Below are 6,000 nucleotides of genomic sequence, written 5' to 3'. Positions count from 1 at the left end.
AGCCGAATGTGTGCAAGGCCAGCGGGGACACGGAGTGGCACCGACCCTGCTGTGCAGAGCACACATGTCAGGCTGGTGTCAAGGGCTTGCTTGAAGCCTTCTCCAAACCCTTCCAACAGCAGGGAGGGAGTGTGAAAGGTGGTGCAGTCACCCTGCAGGTTTGCTGGGTTACCTGGGGAAAATGTGACAAAGGTGCTGTTTTCCAGTTTCCACTTTGGTGAGGACCTTTCTGGCCATTGTAAATACAGCCAGGGGTTTGGATGAGGGAGCCTTCATGGCTTTCAGAATGACAGCCACACTGTTTCCAGCTCCAACCCCTGAAGACCCAGATTTAGAGCTCATTTCCTTTGCTTTGATTCCAGTGGGTCATCCCACCAGTGTTTTGCACAATCAAGCAAGAATCATGGGCTTGAAATAGGCACAAAATGCCGAAAGTGACGAACTGTGGCTCATGGAGGCTGTGCACACCACGCCCCAGTGAAGAGGAACATGTTTTTATGGGAAAGTGCTCCTTTCCCATGTGGGGAATGGTTACTGAGGGTGACTTTGCTCTCATGGGCCTTGTTTCTGAGAGTGGCAGTTTAACTATGCAACTTTAAATATATATTTCCTTGTATAGATGTCCTATTTAGGCCAAACCCTTCACTTTGCCTGTAAGAAGGCTGGAAAAGCCTGGACCTGCCCTTGAAGTCAATTAGCTGCCTCTAAGGCAGGATTTGTCTTTAAAAGGAGTTGGATCAGGACAGGGAGCATGCCAGTGCTGGAACCAGAAGATGTTTGTCTGCCCCCGTGCCTATAGAGGTGAATAGAACTGTTCTTAATAGCTTTTTGGGAAGTAATTTGTTACTGGATAGTCTCTTTCCTTTGCCAAGAGGTTGGGGTTATTTGTGGCTCTGGACTCAAAAGCAGAAACAATGGTACACTCGTTATGACCAAATCAGTTTATGCTTATTATTTCAGTTTTTTCTCAGAAAGAGCTTGGCCTTGAACTCTGTCTTGGTTTACATGCTCTACTTGTCTCTCCTGCACTGCCAGGCAAACTGGAGAGCTCAGGCATGTTAGTGATTGTTTCTGTGCACCAGAATTAGGAGATCCTGTTAAATGGGAGAAGCTGAGCTCAGGGCACTGGAGATGTCAGTGGCTGGAGAAAGGTTGGAGGGCAGAACTCTGGGGTTCTGCTGGTTTGATTTAAGAGGCTGTAGCTGAGTCTGAATGGTTCCTGGAACTTGCCAGACAGGATGAATGTGTGTGCTGTTCCCTAAAACAGCCCATCCACACTGGCAGGGCAAGACCTCTACTCCCTCTGGAGTGTGTGGGCTCTGCTGTCAGGTGGAGGAGAGGAGCTCCTGGTGCAGATGTTTTCCTGTGTTGCAGCTGCAGCGTCCTGAACCAGCCAGGAATGCCAGCAGAGGCCACCACCAGAGAGTCACCCCCTATAGCTCTGTCCCCTTGGAAATGTGCCCTGAACAATCCCTTTGGTTACCCAGTTCCTGTGTGCTTGTGAGCAGGAGTGAGGTGAGGAAAGGGACAGAACTCCTGCCCAAGCCCTGGGGCAGCCAGAAACATTTCCAGCCCAGCAGCAGCTGCAGCAGTGCTGGTGCAGCTCCCTGTGGTGCCTTGCTGGGGCCAGATCCAGAGCTCTGCCAAATCCACAGGTATTGGCACACTGAGCCAGGCATCTGTGCCATCTCAGTGCCATGTGCAATAACTCATTCCCTGCCTTTGGACGCTCCCAGCACATGGCCATCAGTGCGAGGGCTGTGGGACACCTTTCTCTGCCCCAGCCATGCCTTGCCTAATGCTCCAGTCCTGCCTTGGCTCTTTCACCACTGTGTTTCAGCCCCTGCTGTGCCCAGCTTGAGGCATCCTGGCATTTGCTTTCAGGTCCTGGAATCCTGCCTCTGGAGTGAAACACCATCTGCACCCCCGAGGGCATTACTGGGGGGACAGAGCCCCAGGGCACGGGATAGGGCATGCAGAGAGGCTGCTGCTCCCCCTCTCTGTATGGATAATGGTTTCAGAAAAGAGGGCTGATGGGGGGTCACTGATTAATGCATCAGATCTCAGTCCATGAGAGTGATGCCACCTGCAAGCTGGACACTTACACTGACCTAATGCCTTTGTGGCTTCAAGCCACATTGTACCATCTGCCAGCAGAGGAGAGCTTCCCAGCACCCCACCACGCAGGTGTGGGGGTGGATCACCACCTAAATCCACGCCAAGGTGTGCCAGGAAGGATCCAGCCTTCTCTCAGAGGCCAGCAGCCTGTTTGGGTTAAACCTCACACGTGATTTTCTATTTGTGGCACCCTTTAGCAGCAAGAAAAGCGCTGAAGTTATTGGAAAAAGTCTACAATCCAGCCCTGCTGAGCCGTGCTACAACAACAGGTTATTGTTCTGGCATAGGTGAAGGGCAGGACCTTTGCCTGGGAGCTTTCCAGGAGCTGTGCTGCTTAGCTGGAAGGAAGCAGAACTGCTCAGCACTGAATGCACCTGCCCTGCTAATGTCTCCAAAAGGAATCCAGCTCCACGTGCCAGCACCATGCGGAGCTGCCACTTCCAGCCCCTCCTGTCCTTGCTGTAAGTGGAGTGTGCCTGATGAAAAATAAAGGCCAGAAAAGTAGTGCTGAAACATTGGCAGGGCTGCTTTGCTGTCTGCAGAACGCTTTGGATGCTCCTGAGTCCTGGAAGCTCCTGTCTTTTGATAGGGAGGAATACAAACTATTGCTGTCATCTGACTTCTCTGTAACAGCTCAGAGACATTAGAAAGCAAAAGCTGAGCTCTCACTTCAATTGTGCAGCTGCAGTTGTGGCTATTTGTGCCATGTCTGTGGTTATCAGGGTGGTTTCAGCCCGCCTCTGAGAAGTGCCCACTCTCTTATTTAGCCATGATCCTGCTCCAGCCCCACCAAGCCCTGGGGACAGCCTCTCTGTGTCAGTGCAGAGCCGCTTCCAGCTCATTCCCATACATTTGCCAAGGACAGCTTTTCCCCACGTAGCCCGAGCTGTGGTTTAGATGAAAGGAAATTTGCAGTTTAAAAGCATCCTTCCATTTCAGTCAGACTTTTCCTTTGCAGAGTATTAACAGTGTCATTTTCCACTCGGGTGGAACCAATTGGTATTTCCTTCCCTGGCCTCAAGCTTGGCAGCGTGACCCTCTGCCACAGCAGTGCTGCTGTGCTGGGCTGGCAGCTGCCTCTCCACCATGACAAAACTGTTTGCATTCGCTGGCACTCCTGACATCTCTCGTTGAGGTTGTCACAACAGCAGCAGCTGAAGTGGCTCTGTACCCACCAAGGAGATCTGGATCTCTGCCCTGCTCTGGGCACTGGGACACCTCTGTCTGCATCCTTTGCCAAAGGCCAGATCTGGGAGGTGGCACGTGGGAGCATCACAGCACACAGGAGCCTTTCCAGCAGCAGATGGGTTCCCCTGGGGTGTCTGCAAAGGGGAGCTCTCCTTGCCAGTCCAACAAAATGAGTTTAATTCAGCTCCCCCAAAACAAGTCTCCTAGAACTGATCATGCCTCATGGAAAGTGCCCTCCGGCAGCTGCAGCAAATCTGAGGAAGGCTCTGCTTATTTCCAGACTGCAAAAACAGTTGTTGAAATGTGGCTAAAATAGAAGCCTTCTTGTCAGGGGAATGCTGGGGAAGGCTGCAGTGGGCAAAGGTGGTACCAAAGCTGACTCTTCCAAGCAGGCCTGGACACAAGAATGTTTTGCAACTATCAGAAATTCAGGGCTGTTTCTCTGCTTGGGTCTTGCATTTCACTGAAGTTCCTCAGTCCAGTTCTAAACCTGAATTCACAGTATGCTACCATGACATCATGAAGTCAAATGCCACTGGCAGTGGAAATAGATATTGCCTCCCAGGTGGGAGCTTCAGGAAAGTGTTCCAGAAGGTGGAGGGGGAAGGGCTTCCCAGGCTGAATTTTACAAGAATTTTTACTGGCAGAAAAGTCTCAATTTAAAGAAACATGTTTTCCTGATTTGAAAATGCTCCCTTGGGCCTTCTGTCCTTAGCTGTCTGGTTTCTGTCACTCTTGTGACATTCCTGAGACTTGGCAGTACCCAGAGCTGCTTTGGAGGCGCCGAGATGCGACCCTGCTTTGAAAAGCTTCCACCCAAACAGCAAATCCTGGGAAAGGATTGAGGAGAGATGCCCCTGGATGGCTGGAGGAGGGAGATGAAGGGAAGCATTGCCAGCTTCCAAACCATCTGCTCCTCCCAGGGCAGACAGGCTGGGGCTGGGCCCTGTGGGTGTCCTGCTTTCTGCAGAGCCCTGGATGTCTCTACCCTTGAGGTTATTTTTGGAATTATCCCCCTTTGTCATTAAATTACTTGCTATTGCAAGCAGCATGGCACTGGGGCAGGAATTGTGGGGCTGGGGCAGGAATTGAGGCACTGGAGCAGGAATTGCAGGACTGGGGTAGGAACTGGGGGGCTGGGGCAGGAATTGTGGGGCTGGGGCAGGAATTGTGTTGCTCTCTTCTGCCTGAGCTTCTTCAGGGCAGTAAATGCTGAGCCCTTCGTACCATCCTTTGGTGTTCTCACCCACCATGTGCTCTTGGCCTTTCCATTTTTTGTCCTGGCTGGGACCTCTGGGAGCAGCCAGAAAGGAAGGAGGAGGGAGGTGGATGGCTGAGCCCTTCCACTGCTTTGGCAAATCCTGTTTTTCCCTTGCTGCACCATTCAAAACGTGTTCAGGGCTCCAAGCACATGGCCAGAAGCACTGCCCTGGGAAGGAGCCCGAAGAGCTGCAGCGATTTAGACAAAGAAACCAAGAATTGAAGCCATTGCTCCTGTCACTGACCATTTTGTTTGTCCCTGCCAGCTCACCAGCACTGGAAACAGCATCATGGAGACACAGGGAAGCAAGCTGGTGTCTCAGAAAAGTCAGGCTTGCTGCTGGCAGGACAGCTCCAGGCTCTGCTGGGGATCAGATGGCAGAGGAGCAGCTTGGATGAAGCATTCCCTTCCTCAGCTTCAGGGAAAAACTCTTACGGGAGCAGAAGACTGGCTTTAGAGGATGAGTCTAAACTTTGCACCTGCACCTCAGATTTGCCCTTGTTCAAGCCAAAATTGAAATATGAACAGGAACCATTCCCTCCTGGAAACTTGCCACTGGTTCTGCCTGATGTGCCCCTGCTGTGCAGAACAACAGAGTGGCCCCTGGCCTGCTGCTTCCCATAATCTCCAGGCTGATATGGACCTTGCTGTGAAATGGATGTGGCTGACATTTAGCAGGAATGCCAGTTCTCATCACAACAGTGCCTGGGGAGACGCAGGCTGTGCTCAGCCGTGCAAGCTGCCGAGACCTGCTGCTCTGCAGGCTCGGTCAGCACCTCACTTCATCAAAGAAATGCTCCTGGCTAACACTGGGTGATGTTTCCCAGAAATGGCATGGGCAGGAAAGATGTTTTGCTTGGCATAAACTGGCCTCAGTGCGCGTTTCAGTGTTCTACTGGGTAGAAGGAATCAACTGGGATGAGTTTGGGGCTAAGGTGGGTTTAGCCATGCCAAAAAATCCAAGAGCAGTGAAAGAAGTGTAGGGAGGATCAGTCTCCCCTCCTGCCAGCCTCACTGGCACAGATCTCCCTGGATAAAAGCTATGCTCCATTTCTTATGATGCAGCAGAATCAGCAATATCCCAGCTGTGGGAAGCATCCTTCCAGGATCCCCTGTGTGCAAAGATGTCAAGGCAATTCACAGTCCCGAGCCTATTTGGGACTACCACCTTTAGTGCATTAATTTTACATGTGGGCAAAGTGAGTCGTTTTTCATCTCTCCCTCGACTGCAGACAGTCTTTGGCAGATCTGAGAAGAGGAGCCTGTGCTTCCCCCCCTCCAGCTGCATCTGGCCGCATTTGAAATCTGAAATGAGCACTGGAGCTCTCTCAGATGGATCATGCTTTTTTTTTTTTTTTTTTTTTTTTTTTTTTTTTTTTTTTTGGTGTTTGTTTCAGCCACTTCATAAAGAAAACTCATCTTTCTACCCACAA

This window comes from Fringilla coelebs, assembly GCF_963513975.1.
Source record: "Fringilla coelebs genome assembly, chromosome: 15".
NCBI classification, from domain to species: domain Eukaryota; kingdom Metazoa; phylum Chordata; class Aves; order Passeriformes; family Fringillidae; genus Fringilla; species Fringilla coelebs.
This window is presented reverse-complemented; position numbering follows the sequence as displayed.